We start from the raw sequence: 18,337 nt of genomic DNA on the forward strand, positions 1-18,337 counted from the left end.
AGAAAAGGCTAGTCTGTGAAAGAATGCCTCTCTAGACTGTCACAAATACATACAACTACATGCACGGAAATGGGAGCCCTGCTGGAAGCAGAACCACAGACAGGTATTACCTCTGATAAAGAATGGGATCAGAGAACTCACCTCTGACCAAACAGCTCCAGAGAGAAATGGCATTGAAATCCAAATCCAAGATGGCGGCATGAGCTCTTATCACTTTCCTTCTGTGGGCCATGTGGCTAAAGGTCAAAGACGGGGGAGTGAGAAGGATAAGAGAAGCACTGTGTCAATGAGACAAGTGAGAACAGGCCCTACGAATCTCCAGCTGGTGGGTGAAGCATGAGGAGCGCACGATGAGAAGAGGAGAACCTGTGGAGACCTGGACGAGCACGAGCCCAGAGGTATGGGGAAGCATTCCATCATTGGAAGACGGTACCCAAGAGGCCACATGGGAAGAACAGGTATGGGAACTGGAGGCCTCCGTGGGAAGAACAGGTATGGGAATTGGAGGCCACCGTGGGAGAACAGATATGGGAACTGGGGCCACCGTGGGAAGAACAGGTATGGGAACTGGAGGCCTCCGTGGGAAGAACAGGTATGGGAACTGGAGGCCTCCGTGGGAAGAACAGGTATGGGAACTGGAGGCCAAAGTGGGAAGAACAGGTATGGGAACTGGAGGCCAAATTGGGAAGAACAGGTATGGGAACTGGAGGCCACCGTGGGAAGAAGAGATATGGGAACTGGAGGCCACAGTAGGAAGCACAGGTATGGGAACTGGAGGCCACTGTGGGAAGAACAGGTATGGGTACTGGAGGCCACCGTGGGAAGAACAGGTATGAGAAATGGAGGCCAAAGTGGGAAGAACAGATATGGGAACTGGAGGCCACAGTGGGAAGAACAGGTATGGGAACTGGAGGCCACAGTGGTTAGAGCAGGTATGGAAACTGGAGTCCACAGTGGGAAGAACAGGTATGGGAACTGGAGGCCACAGTGGGAAGAACAGGTATAGGAACTGGAGGGCACTGTGGGAAGAACAGGTATGGGAACTGGAGGCCACAGTGGGAAGGAAGCAAACAATCCAGGAGACCACATCGACTGAGGAGTGGCAGACGATAGAGACCTGTCAAGAGATCTGTGACAGGTTTTCTGAGAGATGGGGAGACATGAATGATATTCGAGAGCAGAGGGGGGCATTGTGAGGAGCCATGGGAAATCCTGAGACAGAACAAGAATAAAAAGAACGAGGACAAGGACAAGTGGAATAGGAACTTTGGAGGTAGAAGTGCACACGTTGGGCCAGACGCTCCATGGTGTGAAATGTAGGAGCAGAAGGTTCGCTAGGATTCCTTGTCTCAACGCCGCCGGGATTCAAGAACGCCTAGTTCAGCTGAGCGAAAACCAGGAGTTGGGCTACAGTACCTAAAGTTCTGGGCACCCCGTGCAGGGTTGGAATTCAACTCTTTCTGCTCTCACCCGTGAACAAGATGACAGGGTGCAGCGAGCAAATCCATCCCATTGTATGGCAGATAGTTTGACATCATTATTGCCCGGGGTGCCAGTTCTGTCATGGCACATAAGTGGGATCGACAAGTACCTCATTGACAAAGACTGGCGCACATTTATTAGGGAGTCTGAGGTGCCCTGGAACCTACGCACTTGCGGGGGTATGCAACATTCTCTATTCCACATCCAGGGGAGTAAGGGGGGGCCTCTGTGGGGGCCTGGTGTCTTGGGTCAATGTGACCTTATTTAAAACAGTAACAGTGATAGATATGCATCCACCTGATGTCTTGGCGCTGGACATAAAATTGCTCGATGGCACCTGCGTGCTGCTTGTACATTTTTATAACAGGGGTTTCCCAGGGAGGGGGGTGGCCTGGAGGGTGTGTCCTACTGGACTCCCAAAAACCTTAGTTATGGGGGACCTTAATGCACAGATTGAGCTGGTGTGTGTCCTGGAAGATGCCATGACAGAGGAGGATAGGCTCTGGGGTCTGCCCCCCCGATTACCACTCCCTCTAGGAGGCAGCACAGGTCGGCGGAAGAAATGGTAATTCTGTTTGCCTCGGTCGACCTCAGGGCGTGCAACGGCCAATTTCCTGGGGACTGACCTGCTGCCCCCACCTTTCATAACGACTGGTCCTCTAGTAAAATTGATGACATGCTTGTTAATCTCGAGACCTGGGGATTTATCAGGGCATTTGAAGTTGTAGAGGGGGTGGAGAGGGATCACCCCCCCCGCTATGTATGGTGGTGAGAAAGCACTTTTGGGCGGTGCTCGGAGGGAGCCAAGCTGTAGATGAGTGACGAGTGCTCGCCCTTGAATCCCTTGGCGAGGCCAGAAAGAATATGAGCTCTGTGGTTTGGGTCTGGAGGGAGTAGGCTGGCATCTGTCCCCTCTGTGAGTCCTTTGCAAGTTCTGATCCCAGTGATGCCACAGCCCTGATCAAACTCCATGAGTAAATTATAGCGCAGGTGGGAGCGTATTGCTCTGAACCAGCTCATAACTTTCCAGAGAAAGCAGCCCCATGGTATGACAGGGAGTGCCGGGAGGACAAGGGGCAACTCATAGTGGCCACTAAGAATCAAGTGCCCCAGAGGTGTGCTGAGGTTAGACGGGTAACAGGCGAATACCACAAGATGTTGAATGACAAGAAAAGAGGGTGGCATGATGACTTATGGAGGGCACTCCTGGAAGCAATTGGCTGCAGGGACTCAAAGGGCTTCTGGTCTAATATGGGGGCCGTTCACCGAGGGAGCCATAGTCAGCCACACGGCTCGATCCCTGAAGCAGCATGGGCAGAATGCTATGATAACCTCTATCGAGAGGGTTGTGGGACTCTGATGGGGTCTTGTACCATCAAGGAATGTGCTGCTTCAGCTGGGGTCCCATTCCCCACCCCACTGATACTCAGCGATGCCCAGGTAGAACTTGCACTGCTGCGCCAAACGTTAGGTAAGGCGCCAGGCCCGGACAGAGTACCGATAGACTTTTTCAGAAATGAGTCTACCGTCTGGGTACCTTATTTTACTAAACTATTCAATGTAGTGCTGTCTAGCATGTCTTGGACCTCGGCAGTACATAAAAAGGGGCCACATGATGATCCAGCTCCTTTTAGACCTATCTCCCTGTTAGATGCCGGGAGGATGCTAGGGGGAAGACGTGTGCCCAGGCACTCTTATTCCACATGAATGACTGGGCTCTGACTAACGGGGTAATAGACCACCGCCAGGTGGGGTTTTGTGAGGGCTTCAGCACCATCGATCAAAGCCTCCGACTGGTTTGTGAGAAATACAGCTGTTCTTATAAAGACAAATGTATGTGCACTGTTCTTTGATTTACGAACTGCCTTCGACACTGTACCCCGAGCACATCTCTGAAAGATGCTAGAGGAGCTTGGCATCCCAGCCGTATTGCTCTCAGCTGTCCAGAGCCTTTATACAGGGAACTCCACGGTGGTCCGCTGGGGCGCTGATGGAAGTACCCCCGCAGCATTGACATCCAGAGGAAGTTTGTCAGGGATGTGTGTTGGCACCCAAGCTGTTCTGTATCTTTATTAATGAAGTCCTGAAGAGGCTCTTGGCCGCCCAGACTGAGGATCCTTCGCTAGCGAGCGATAAGTTCCCAGCACTATTGTTTGCAGACGATGCAATATTTTCCTTCCTAACACCTGCCAGTGCCCGTAAGCAACTGGAGAATGTTGTGGCTTTTACTAAGAGGAACTGGCCCCCCCCTAAGGCCATGATGTTCCAGGAGGAAGTAGAAGCCCCTAACTCTCTCTTTGGGGGATGTGCAATTGCGCAAGTCCATTCGTGAGATTACATAGGTCTGAGAGTCATGGCGTCATGAGGCTGGAAAATGCAGGTTGAGAGGGCAAGTTAATGCTGGTTAGGTATAGTGTGGCCCTTGCTAGATTCACTAATGAGCTTGAGAATGGGGCGGTATGGCTCTCGCTGGAGGCGTATGAAGCACAAGCCCTCCAGGCAGCATTTTATGGGTCTGAACTCTGGGGACAAGTGGAGATTCAGCCCTTTTAGTGGCGGAGAGAAATATCCTTGGAATGCCCACCACTGCCTTGAACATTCTAGTGTTACTGGAAACTGGTCTAGAAGGGTTTAGGAAGATTTGCAAACTGCGCCCGGCGCTCTTTTGGGCCAGTTTATGGTCAAATAACCATCTGCGCCAATGTAAAGCGGCAGTCATGGATGTTTTGTCTGGGCAAATGAGCAGCTCTCTGAAGTGAAAGAAAAAAATGTTCACCCTCAAAAATGGCCAGACCACTGCAGGCAGCATCAACCCGCTATTGGAAGCATTGTAAAGGTTAAGAAGCGCAACTCCAAGCCAAGGAGAAACCATTGTCTTTCTGAATAAACAAAGGGGATTAGATCTCTTAGTCCAGCCAGCAAGGTTATATGTAAGCTGCTGGACATCGTTCAATTAGTAAGTTAGAATATTTAAACAGGAGAAAGGTGATACATTGGCCCTGAAGAAGACTTGTTTTCTGTAAGGTCGAAACACGTGTTGGCAGGAGCATAGTAATCACCAATTGAAATTAAATTTGAAGGTGAAGAATCTGTTGAAAACTCTAATTTGCGAAAAAATTGGAAAGAATACTGATACCTATCGATAACATTGTATATTAAGGAGAGGATTGATCAATGGTCAATGCACAGTGGTTGAACCAATACCTTGTCTGTTGATATGGCTCTCTGAAGTGGGTTGTCCACGTGAAAAGTATTGGTCTAACCCCTGTGTAATAACATTCGCTTCTAAGGAAGTGATCAAGAGCGCAGCGGGGCTAAGGCCCAGTGTGATATCCTGATGAAATCCAGGGTCTCAGAGCAAATGGCCCGATACCGTGCTAATAAGCAATGGGTCAGTTGAGAATAGTACCTGGATTATGTCACCTCCAGGTGGGAAAGGGATGCATATCTAAAGTTCTGTATTGGAATTCTGCCTACAGCCGCACTCCGGCACTGATTGAACAATGCGGTTCCTGCAACATGTATTCTTTGCAGCGAGGTGGACGACCCTGTGCAACATTACCTATTTCTGTGCCCAGTGACTAAACCCTCGAGGAAGGCTTTTCTGAAGCCCCTGTTTTTAAATAGCAGCTGCAGGTGCCTAAGCGAAGAAATGGCTAAGAGCTTGGATTCTGCAGACGTATTGGCCGTTTCTGCTACCAGCAACTATCTGAGCTGGGCAAGAACGATTCACATGAGAAAGGCCAAGGTATTAGCTCAATGTCCTGCAGGGGAGGAAACTACTTGTGATGAATGTGTTCTTGATTGTAAATTACTTATGTGTTAAGTGATTTTGATGTTGATGTATTTACTTTTTATTGTGTACTGCTTTCAGGACTTTCATGTCGAAATAAAGCTGCTGAAATAAATAAAATAAGAAATGTAGCCAAAGTACCAAAATGCTCGATTAAGCGTATGAGAGAGGTTTGGATAGTGAATTCTAAGAAATGTAGTCCAAGTACTGAAGTAACTAACAGACGGTGTGCAGAGTTTTGACACAGGATAAAACGTAATTTCTGTACCAAAGCGCACTATCAAGACTGCGAGAAGGAACATTCAGATACTTCATCCTGGAAGAGGAAGTCCCAACATGTTTACAAGAGACTCTGGGTCTCATTACAAGTTAAATCCACCAAATTACCTCCAGACTCACTTACCTTTGCCAGCATTCAGTCCTGTGAGGTTTCCACAGCATTGACGTACCTCTGCCAGCATTCAGTCCTGTGAGTATTCCACAGCATTGACTTACCTCTGCCAGCATTCAGTCCTGTGAGGTTTCCACAGCATTGACTTACCTCTGCCAGCATTCAGTCCTGTGAGTGTTCCACAGCATTGACTTACCTCTGCCAGCATTCAGTCCTGTGAGGTTTCCACAGCATTGACTTACCTCTGCCAGCATTCAGTCCTGTGAGGTTTCCACAGCATTGACTTACCTCTGCCAGCATTCAGTCCTGTGAGGTTTCCACAGCATTGACTTACCTCTGCCAGCATTCAGTCCTGTGAGTGTTCCACAGCATTGACTTACCTCTGCCAGCATTCAGTCCTGTGAGGTTTCCACAGCATTGACTTACCTCTGCCAGCATTCAGTCCTGTGAGTATTCCACAGCATTGACTTACCTCTGCCAGCATTCAGTCCTGTGAGTATTCCACAGCATTGACTTACCTCTGCCAGCATTCAGTCCTGTGAGGTTTCCACAGCATTGACTTACCTCTGCCAGCATTCAGTCCTGTGAGGTTTCCACAGCATTGACTTACCTCTGCCAGCATTCAGTCCTGTGAGTATTCCACAGCATTGACTTACCTCTGCTAGCATTCAGTCCTGTGAGGTTTCCACAGCATTGACTTACCTCTGCCAGCATTCAGTCCTGTGAGGTTTCCACAGCATTGACTTACCTCTGCCAGCATTCAGTCCTGTGAGGTTTCCACAGCATTGACTTACCTCTGCCAGCATTCAGTCCTGCAAGTGTTCCACAGCATTGACTTACCTCTGCCAGCATTCAGTCCTGTGAGGTTTCCACATCATTGACTTAACTCTGCCAGCATTCAGTCCTGTCAGTGTTCCACAGCATTGACTTACCTCTGCCAGCATTCAGTCCTGTGAGGTTTCCACAGCATTGACTTACCTCTGCCAGCATTCAGTCCTGTGAGTGTTCCACAGCATTGACTTACCTCTGCCAGCATTCAGTCCTGTGAGGTTTCCACAGCATTGACTTACCTCTGCCAGCATTCAGTCCTGTGAGTATTCCACAGCATTGACTTACCTCTGCCAGCATTCAGTCCTGTGAGGTTTCCACAGCATTGACTTACCTCTGCCAGCATTCAGTCCTGTGAGGTTTCCACAGCATTGACTTACCTCTGCCAGCATTCAGTCCTGTGAGGTTTCCACAGCATTGACTTACCTCTGCCAGCATTCAATCCTCTGAGGTTTCCACAGCATTGACTTACCTCTGCCAGCATTCAGTCCTGTGAGGTTTCCACAGCACTGACTTACCTCTGCCAGCATTCAGTCCTGTGAGTGTTCCACAGCATTGACTTACCTCTGCCAGCATTCAGTCCTGTGAGGTTTCCACAGCATTGACTTACCTCTGCCAGCATTCAGTCCTGTGAGGTTTCCACAGCATTGACTTACCTCTGCCAGCATTCAGTCCTGTGAGTGTTCCACAGCATTGACTTACCTCTGCCAGCATTCAGTCCTGTGAGGTTTCCACAGCATTGACTTACCTCTGCCAGCATTCAGTCCTGTGAGGTTTCCACAGCATTGACTTACCTCTGCCAGCATTCAGTCCTGTGAGGTTTCCACAGCATTGACTTACCTCTGCCAGCATTCAGTCCTGTGAGTGTTCCACAGCATTGACTTACCTCTGCCAGCATTCAGTCCTGTGAGGTTTCCACAGCATTGACTTACCTCTGCCAGCATTCAGTCCTGTGAGTGTTCCACAGCATTGACTTACCTCTGCCAGCATTCAGTCCTGTGAGGTTTCCACAGCATTGACTTACCTCTGCCAGCATTCATTCCTGTGAGTGTTCCACAGCATTGACTTACCTCTGCCAGCATTCACTTCTGTGCAAGAGCTGGCATGACAGTGTTAATCCTCACTTCTGGAGTCAGTAGGACTCCATGGGGATTTTGGTGGAATTCCGCAGATTTTTTACCTTAAAGTGGTATACTTACCGTCAGCCTGAAGCGGTATGCGGGAGGAAAATCCTCCACTTAAATCAAACCTGTAGTTCGGCGGTGCAGTCTAAATTGCAGTTATTCCATTACCGCAAAAAAAGTGCCAGTAACAGAATTACCACTAGTTTTTTCCTGCACTGCTGAACTTGAAATGAGGCCATTTGTGCCAGAACGGAAGCAGCTTCCTGTCAACATTGATATCAAGTTATCTTGAAAAAGCAAATCAAATACTTGTGAAATCGACGCTACAAACATTTATTTGGACTTATTTTGCCACTTCGCGCCAAGAAAGAGGAGAGAGAGGGGGGCCGTGGGTTTAGGGGACGCCACCCGCTGCTTGATGTCCACCACACAGGTGCAATATGGCGGCACCCCCAGGAGCCCTCCCCTATTCTCAGCCTCTATGCAGCAGCCCACAATCACCCCATAAGAAGGGAGGGCATAAACCCCAGATTGCAAACCTAGAGCAGTGAACCTTAGAAGAGGCGCCCCGTACGTAGGATCGCGCCACGCCACCACCGCTTAGCCTGAGGCAACTGGGACTGCCAATGTCAGATGCAGTCAGGGAGAGAAACACCCTGAGGACAGGCAGCCATCATGGAAGGGCCACCCCATTACAAGATGGCACCCCAGCCTTGTAGGCCCTCGAGATGCTCATCTTATACCTACAGTGGCCTGGTGGCCCGGACCATCTATCGACTATCGACTAGTCTGTAAACTCAACTGGTCCATGCTAGTGCCCTGTATTTACCCATTCAATCCCGTTTGAATATGGCAACGAGCATTAAGGAAGTGAAGACGGCAGGATCTTGGAGGAGAAGCAAGTAAAGGAAGGCAGGTGTGTTAGGAGGGATCGATCAAAAGGAAAGGAAAGGACAGAGGAAAAGGTAAGAGGAGGGAGGAGAGAGCAGGGAGCAGAAGCCATATTGGGAATGGAAGATCAGAAAGAAGAAAGAAGAAACAGAACGAATGAAGGAAGAAGTCCGCTAAGAGGAGCAGAGGAGAAAGACCGGGGAACAGGGACGCCATTTTGAAGGGTTCCAGGGGGGTCACAGTTGCTACCCCTAAAAAAAAGAAAAATGTTTTTGCTGTTTTTATTTTTTTAAACAGAAGCTCCTGGGCTGTGCCAGCGCCAAGTGGCTCTCTGTTTCTGGAGTGGAAGGCTTTCTTGTTCAGGCCTCTTAAAAAAACAAGGGGTGACCCTAAATAAGAAAGAATGGGAATATCAAATAATGTGTCTTTCTGGAATTCTATACAATAATTGCTAGACTCATAAAAGGTTTATTTCAGACACACTTCAGGGGATGATTCACTGATTTAATCTCTTCTGAAACACCTCAGATTCACAATGCAGACAAAAACATCCAAAAAGCATTTAGAGTAGAATAAGCATCCATTTCAGCCTATGTATATTGCTTTTCGCAAGTTGCAGTTATAGCCTGTTCTTTTCTGCCGTTGTGTCTGTTCCGATCATCACAAGGCATTCCATCTCGGTGTCCTCGGTCACTTGGCAACATCCTTGTGCCAAAAAGATTGTGTACAGTGTAGAATTGTTTGACCATGGCACACATGCCACAATCAATGCTTTGTTGTACTGTGTCTATCTTTCCCATCTCCCTGGCATGCTGTTTGGGATGTATGTTTGCATGTATGAGTAACGGGTGCCCAGAGTACGGAATGCCGTGTGAGTGCACTGCTTTCTATGCGCTATACTAAATTATTTAATACAAAGTTATGAACCCTCCAAATGGTATGTATTTTGCCACCCTCTGAAGCCTGAAAAGTAGATCCACGCAGGCTTGACATGTGCCCAACTTTGCACCAGACCTGCAGATGAACTGGCCTGCTGTTAAATCTCAGCTACCAGTTTAATTGTATCCACTACAGAGTGTAATTTGCTTTCTGACTTTCAGAACATTCAGACATATAATTGCTCATTGTTATATAGCCGGTAAGATATCTATAGCTGGTAAGATAGCTCAGTGGGTTGAGCGATCGCTGCTGCAATGTGTGTGTGATCTGCAGGTTGCCGGTTTGAAAACGGGCAAGGCCAACTCAGCCTTTCATCCTTCTGAGGTCGAAAAATGAGAACCAACACAGGTTGGATGATATTGTATGTGTATTTGTTCTATATAAAGCGATTAAGCGTAAGTGCTATATAATAACACATCATTAGCATTTGGCCATGAGACGTCTGCTGGCATTCACAGTAATTTGGTAATATGGGCCTATACACGCTGATCCTAATGATACATATGGCGATCCATTCTTGTATGAAATGTATATCAGGTTATAGTGATATCGTAAACCATATTTTTCATAGTGTACTTAGGAACAATGCTATGTGATGCCACTTCCTGTTTTGTCAAGTGGTGAAACGTTGTGTTCTATCACTTCCCGTGATGCCACTTTGGGGTGGGGCCAAATGACATAATTTCCTGTGATGTCATCAGAGGTCAAGAGTCGTGTGATGTCACTTACGGCATTTTGGTGAAATGACATCCCTGGTAAGACTTTGAGGTAAATTAAGGTAATCAGCCTATAGTTGTTAGGATTGTTTCTCATGCCTTTCTTATAAACAGAGACACTATTGGGATTATGCCAGGTTTTTGGCAAATCTGAGCATTTAATGTGCATACATAAATACACAGAAAAAACTTTAGTTACGGTGCAGTTAAAATGAGCAGATTTAGCGCATCAAAACCCTTGAAATTCAGAAGATGTGGGAAGTCATGACCAGCTTAACTCGGTGCACTCGCGTTGATGTGCCGTTGATGTCCCCCATAATGCCATTTTGGATGTCATTGTGAAAACCTTCACTTATAATATGTGCTCATGGGCATTGCAATGGGAACGTGCCGAGTTACGCTGGTCAGTACTTCCCACCTCGGCTGCATTTCAAGGATTTTATCATACCATAGTCTGGTAATGGTATTCGGCCTCTCTCAGGGCCCTAAAGAAGGGCTCAAATCTGGCATGAATACAATAATCTACTTCATCACCAGGGTGTAACTATAGAGTTTAGCGTATATATGTGTCAGATATACTGCAAACTCTGGAAGCAGTCCAAGAATTCCCATCCAAAATCGAGCCGTGCTATGTCGATAACATGCTTGTCTCCATCATATGGCTTCCCTATGCGATGACATTACTGTCTCCATCGTATGGCTTCACTAAGCAATGACATTACTGTCTCCATCATATGGCTTCCCTATACAATGACATTACTGTCTCCATCGTATGGCTGCACTATGCCGATGACATTACTGTCTCCATCCTATGGCTTCCCTATACAATGACATTACTGTCTCCATCATATGGCTTCCCTATGCTGATGACATTACTGTCTCCATTGTATGGCTTCAATATGCCAATGACATTACTGTCTCCATCATATGGCTTCCGTATCCTGATGACATTACTGTCTACATCGTATGGCTTCACTATGTGATGACATTACTGTCTCCATCATATGGCTTCCCTACGCAATGACATTACTGTCTCCATCATATGGCATCCCTACGCAATGACATTACTGTCTCCATCGTATGGCTGCACTATGCCGATGACATTACTGTCTCCATCATATGGCTTCCCTATGCTGATGACATTACTGTCTCCATCGTATGGCTTCAATATGCCAATGACATTACTGTCTCCATCATATGGCTTCCCTATGCAATGACATTACTGTCTCCATCATATGGCTTCCCTATGCTGATGACATTACTGTCTCCATCGTATGGCTTCAATATGCCAATGACATTACTGTCTCCATCATATGGCATCCCTATGCAATGACATTACTGTCTCCATCATATGGCTTCCCTATGCTGATGACATTACTGTCTCCATCATATGGCTTCCCTATGCGATGACATTACTGTCTCCATCATATGGCTTCCCTATACAATGACATTACTGTCTCCATCATATGGCTTCCCTATGCTGATGACATTACTGTCTCCATCGTATGGCTTCAATATGCCAATGACATTACTGTCTCCATCATATGGCTTCCCTATGCAATGACATTACTGTCTCCATCATATGGCTTCCCTATACAATGACATTACTGTCTCCATCATATGGCTTCCCTATACAATGACATTACTCTCTCCATCATATGGCTTCCCTATGCAATGACATTACTGTCTCCATCATATGGCTTCCCTATGCTGATGACATTACTGTCTCCATCGTATGGCTTCACTATGCCAATGACATTGCTGTCTCCACATATGGCTTCCCTATGCCAATGACATTACTGTCTCCATCATATGGCTTCACTATGCCAATGACATTACTGTCTCCATCATATGGCTTCACTATGCTGATGACATTACTGTCTCCATCACATGGTTTCCCTATACTGATGACATTACAGTCTCCATCATATGGCTTCACTATGCCGATGACATTACTGTCTCCATCACATGGTTTCCCTATGCCAATGACATTACTTTCTCCATTGTATGGCTTCCCTATGCCGATGACATTACTGTCTCCATCGTATGGTTTCACTATGCCAATGACATTACAGTCTCCATCATATGGCTTCCCTATGCAATGACATACTGTCTCCATTTTATGGCTTCCCTATGCCGATTACAGTACTGTCTCCATCATATGGCTTCACTATGCCAATGACATTACTGTCTCCATCGTATGGCTTCACTATGCCAATGACATTACAGTCTCCATCATGTGGCTCCCCTATGCAATGACATTACTGTCTCCATTTTATGGCTTCCCTATGCCGATTACATTACTGTCTCCATTTTAAGGCTTCACTATGCCGATGACATTACTGTCTCCATCGTATGGCTTCCCTATTACTGTCTCCATCATATAGCTTCACTATGCTGATGACATTACAGTCTACATCATATGGCTTCCCTATACAATGACATTACTGTCTCCATTTTATGGCTTCCCTATGCCGATGACATTACTGTCTCCATCATATGGCTTCCCTATGACGATGACATTACTGTCTCCATCATATGGCTTCCCTATGCTGATGACATTACTGTTTCCATCATATGGCTTCCCTATGCCGATGATATTACTGTCCCCATTGTATGACTTCCATATGCCAATGACATTACTGTCTCCATTGTATGGCTTCCCTATGCCGATGACTTTACTGTCTCCATCGTATGGCTTCCCTATGCCGATGACTTTACTTTCTCCATCGTATGGCTTCACTATGCCGATGACATTACTGTCTCCATCACATGGTTCCCTAAGCCAATGACATTACTGTCTCCATCGTATGGCTTCCCTATGCCGATGGGGTAAGCAAAGGGTGAGTCTCAATTTTTTGTTACAGGGGGATTGAGCTAGAGTAGGGACTGATTATGGAGTGTCAAACACGCAAAAAGACAAGCTCAATTACCCCTCTTTTAGTCCACCTCGGACTTGGGTCTGGGAACAGGAGATGGGGATAGATTATATATTTCATCTATCTGAGAGGCACATAGAACAAATGTTGTTTTCAAAAGAGTAACCAGAGTACAAAACACATTTGTAATCACATCAATTTAGTAACACAAAAGAACATGGTGGGTGCTTTCCACAAGACACCTCAAAAATTTAAAACACATTAAAAAAACTCTGAAATTAAAAAGTCCAGCAAAAACACATTTTTTCTACTAGTGGTGTCTAGAGTTGGTATAGTGACAGTTGTAACAGATCACCTTGACAAAATGTTGGTTTTCTAACAAAAATTTTTAGGGGAACAAACTCAATATACACAGCGTGAAAGTTCTAATGCTGTAGGGGGGAGACCCATGAATTGTAGTGTCTACAGGATGTCTACATATGTTTCGGCCCACAGATTACATCAACACCATCCCTGGTGTTCTGCTGTTCTAATTATGGCCCTCTTCAGGACAGTATATTGCTTCTAAGGTGACGGAGAAGTTCACAAAAACAAATCCCCGGGTTTTTCATAGTTTTTCAGGAACTTTATAGACTCTTGTGGTTGGACTAAAGGTCGATTACTGTAGCAGAGAAGGTGGAGGGTCACTTTCTCTTTGTGCATTGCGTTACGCAACTTAAACAATCAATTTTAGGCTTGTGCCAGGCATCATGCCGTTGTTGTTTCCTTTCGTCAAGGGGTTCCCTTTTTTAACAGATTTCCGGACCTGGTGCTTCTTAGGCCGTTTATTTATAAAGTTGGTGCCTGGTGGAGAAGTAGCCTACACACGTAACGAGAGGACGGCTTTGCAATTCAATGTTCTTCCTTTCGTGATCCGTCTCGCCCACCGGCCTTGTAGTCAGTTTCAATGGGTTTGGTGGTCCTTTGGTTCACAGCGGCTTCTTGCTCTTACTGGCTCCATCATATGGCTTTCCTATGGCGATTACTTTACTATCTCCATAGTATGGCTTCCCTATGTCAATGCCATTACTGGCTCCATCATAAGGCTTCCCTATGCCGATGACTTTACTGTCTCCATCACAGATTTCTATGCCTGCAGTGTCGCTTCAACCCGATATCTACGATGGGAATTTAAGGTCTACAGCGTGGTTTCTCCAAAGAGCAACACATATGCAGGCTTTGCCACCGTGTGGACAAGATGGAAATCTTAAAGCACCTCATGATTTCATGCAGAGCCACTTTTCTAATACGATCTAATCTGTTTGCAAGGTTTGTGTATAATATAACATGTATATCTACAGTGCGCATTTAGATCAGAGTCTTGCAAGGCCTCTTATCACACCAATAACTGCTCTGCAGCTGATGATACAATCCTTCAGTTGTAGATTATTTATTTTATTTATTTATTTCATTTGTTGATAGCACCCAGGACCCGGAGGTATCACAGCGCTAAGGATTACATCACAGTCAAACAGTACATAGAGCAAGGCAGGTGTGCAAGGTTACACATATTTGCTGAATAATATAGTTTTTCAGGGTAATTCATAGATTTCAGCGCAGAGGCAGCGCACGCGAGCAGCGCAGAGAGGTAGCGTGCGCCAGCGTGCGCCAGCCATGTGCACTAAACAGCATTCTGGTGCACCACGTATTCATGGAATATCAAAGCCATTTTGAGCGCTGGCGCAGAGAACATCCCGCAGCGCCAGTTACGCCCCCAAGAACGCCCCTTGCGCAAGGATAAGGCATTGAATCCCCAATGCTGCGCAAAGGGCCGCGCTAACCCTGCACCAGTTCACAGGGCCGGGACAGTGCATTTGGGGGGTGCGCGGGAAGTTTCACAAACGATAGGCCTTGGGCGAGCAGGTTACGTGTATTCTGAGGGGTGCGCAGGGAGTATCACACGCGATAGGCCTTGTGCGAGCGGGGTACATGTATTCTGAGGGGTGCACAGGGAGTATCACACGCGATAGGCCTTGTGCGAGTTGGGTACGTGTATTTTGGGGGTGCGCAGGGAGTATTACATGCAATTTCGCTAGGCGAGCGGGGGTACGGGTGGTCTGAGGGGTGCTTGTGCAGTTTCAAACGCGATTTAGCTGGGCGAGCGGGGTACGTGTATTCTGAGGGGTGCGCAGGGAGTATCACATGTGATAGGCCTTGTGCAAGCAGGGTACGTGTATCTTGGGGGTGCGTGTGGAGTATCACACGCGATAGGCCTTGTGTGAGCAGGGTACATGTATTCTGAGGGGTGTGCGGGGAGTATCACACGCGATAGGCCTTGGGCGAGTGGGGTATGTGTATTTTGGGGGGCGCGTGCAGTTTTGCATGCGATTTCGCTGGGCGATCGGGGTATGTTTATCTTGGGGGTGCGCGGTAAGTTTGACACACGATAGGCCTTGTGCGAGTGGGGTACGTGTATTCTTAGGGGTGCGTGAGGAGTATCACACGCGATAGGCCTTGGGCTAGTGGGCTACATGTATCTTGGGGGTGCGCAGGGAGTATCACACGCGATAGGCCTTGTGCAAGCAGGGTACGTGTATCTTGGGGGTGAGCTGGGAGTATCACATGCGATAGGCCTTGTGCGAGCTGGGTACGTGTATTCTGAGGGGTGCGCAGGGAATATCACACGCGATAGGCCTTGGGCGAGCGGGGTACGTGTATTTTGGGGTGTGTGTGCATTTTCACATGCAATTTCGCTGGGCGAGCGGGGTACGTGTATCTTGGGGGTGCGCGGTAAGTTTCACAAGTGATAGGCCTTGTGCGAGCGGGGTACGTGTATTCTTAGGGCTGCGCGGGGAGTATTACACATGATTTCGCTGGGTGAGCGGGGTACGTGTATCTTGGGGGTGCGGAGTAAGTTTCACACGCGATAGGCCTTGGGCGAGCGGGGTACGTGTATTTTGGGGCACGTGTGCAGTTTCACACGCGATTTTGCTGAGCGAGCGGGGTACGTGTATTACTGGGGGTGCGCGTGGAGTATCACATGCGATAGGCCTTGTGCGAGCGGGGTACGTGTATCTTGGGGGTGCGCTGGAAGTATCACACACAAATTGGCAGTGTGGGTCCTCACAGGTGTGCCCTCTCCCCCCTCCCCAGGCCCTGCAGGCAGCCCACACCACAGGGGACTACCCTGCACCCCAGGCCATGCCCCGCAGGCAGCCCATCCACCTTCGGCATGGCCCGCGGGTGGCCCATCCACCCTGGGCATGCACCCCAGCGAGCCCACATGTCACCATGCACCAGTGAGCACCGACTCATGTCCCCCTGCACCCCCACCCACCCGGCAGTGAGGGGCACCTGCCAGCAGGCCCCGACTCATGTCCCCCTGCACTCCCACCCACCCGGCAGTGAGGGGTACCTGCCAGCAGGCCCCGACTCATGTCCCCCTGCACACCCACCCACCCGGCATTGAAAGGCACCTGCCAGCAGGCCCCGACTCATGTCCCCCTGCACCCCCACCCACCCGGCAGTGAGGGGCACCTGCCAGCAGGCCCTGACACATGTCCCCCTACACCTCCACCCACCCGGCAGTGACAGGAACCTGCCAGCAGGCCCCGACTCATGTCCCCCTGCACCCCACCCACCCAGCAGTGAGGGGCACCTGCCAGCAGGCCCGACTCATGTCCCCTTGCACCCCCACCCACCCAGCATTGACGGGCACCTGCCAGCAGGCCCCCACTCATGTCCCCCAGCACCCCCAACCCCCATCAGTGAGGGGCACCTACCAGCAGGACCCCACTCATGTCCCCCAGCACCCCCACCCCCACCCCCCAGCAGTGAGGGGCACCTGCCAGCAGGCCCCGACTCATGTCCCCCTGCACTCCCACCCACCCGGCAGTGAGGGGTACCTGCCAGCAGGCCCCGACTCATGTCCCCCTGCACCCCCACCCACTCGGCATTGACAGGCACCTGCCAGCAGGCCCCGACTCATGTCCCCCTGCACCCCCACCCACCCAGCAGTGAGGGGCACCTGCCAGCAGGCCCTGACTCATGTCCCCCTACACCTCCACCCACCCGGCAGTGACAGGAACCTGCCAGCAGGCCCTAACTCATGTCCCCCTGCACCCCCACCCACCCGGCAGTGAGGGGCACCTGCCAGCAGGCCCCGACTCATGTCCACCTGCATCCCCACCCACCCAGCAGTGACAGGCACCTGCCAGCAGGCCCCGACTCATGTCCCCCTGCACCCCCACCCACCCAGCAGTGAGGGGCACCTGCCAGCAGGCCCCGACTCATGTCCCCTTGAATCCCCACCCACCCGGCAGTGAGGGGCACCTACCAGCAGGCCCCGACTCATGTCCCCCCCAACACGTCATCATGATCCACAATCATGGCCCTCATGGCCACCTAAATCCCACTGCACGCCACCCCTGCCCAAAGAATCAACCAAGTATTACATCCACCCCACATTGAAATGCCCATTACATCATACAACCAAAATGGCATGTATGTACATCAACACATTTCCGTCACACACACACAATGGGTGCCAGTGAATGTGAAAATCCACATTGTGACATGCATGAAACCAATGAGAGAACACCACACATTGAAGTATGAAACAAAAATGTATTCAACATAAAATGAAGTGAATCAAATGAAAACACACAATAATGGAAATAAGAAATAAAATGCAGCATGTTCCAAAATGAAAAAAAATATGAAATCAGAATCCAAATAAATCCAAATGAAAATGTGTCCAAAGTCTCCGTACACCAAAGCAAATCCAAAGGGAAAATAATAAGTAAAATCCATTGCTCACGGGTGAAAAAAATATAAAATGACGATAAATCCATTGTTCAACTATATACAAATAACAAATCCAGGGTCCATGAGCCCAACCATTGAAATGAAACCTACAAAATAAAATACCTAATAAAGAACTATCTACAAAAAGGTGGGGCATAGTCCAACGGCTCACTTGCCGATATCCCAGGCCAGGGCATCATCGAACTCCTGTTCTATGTCCTGGAGGCGGCCCTGAGGTTTCGCAGGGATAACGCCATGTCCAACTCCAACTCCCTGTGAATTGCCTCGAGGCACTCGGCCTGCCTCAGTGCCCTGCGCATGGAGTTCTCCACCCTGACCATAGTGAGCCGTGCTTCTTCTGCCCGCTGCCGCTCCGCATTTATGTGCTGGCCCAACCGCTGCCACATGGAAGACACTCCCAATCCAGGGTCCTCCTGACCCCTGGCTGATGCCTGCCCCTCTGATGTTGATGGCCCCGAGCCATCATCGCTCCCACCTTGAGCCTGCTG

The 18,337-nt window shown here is 48.8% G+C and overlaps 1 protein-coding gene across 2 annotated transcripts in view; it reads left to right on the plus strand.

Annotated features, from left to right (window-relative positions):
• Positions 1–18,337, plus strand: part of LOC138487598 (transient receptor potential cation channel subfamily V member 6-like) — a 623,206-nt gene that overhangs the window by 566,930 nt on the left and 37,939 nt on the right. The gene's annotated exons all lie outside the window — the stretch shown is intronic.

This window comes from Ambystoma mexicanum, chromosome 9 (assembly GCF_040938575.1).
Source record: "Ambystoma mexicanum isolate Mex_15411 chromosome 9, UKY_AmexF1_1, whole genome shotgun sequence".
Lineage (NCBI taxonomy): Eukaryota > Metazoa > Chordata > Amphibia > Caudata > Ambystomatidae > Ambystoma > Ambystoma mexicanum.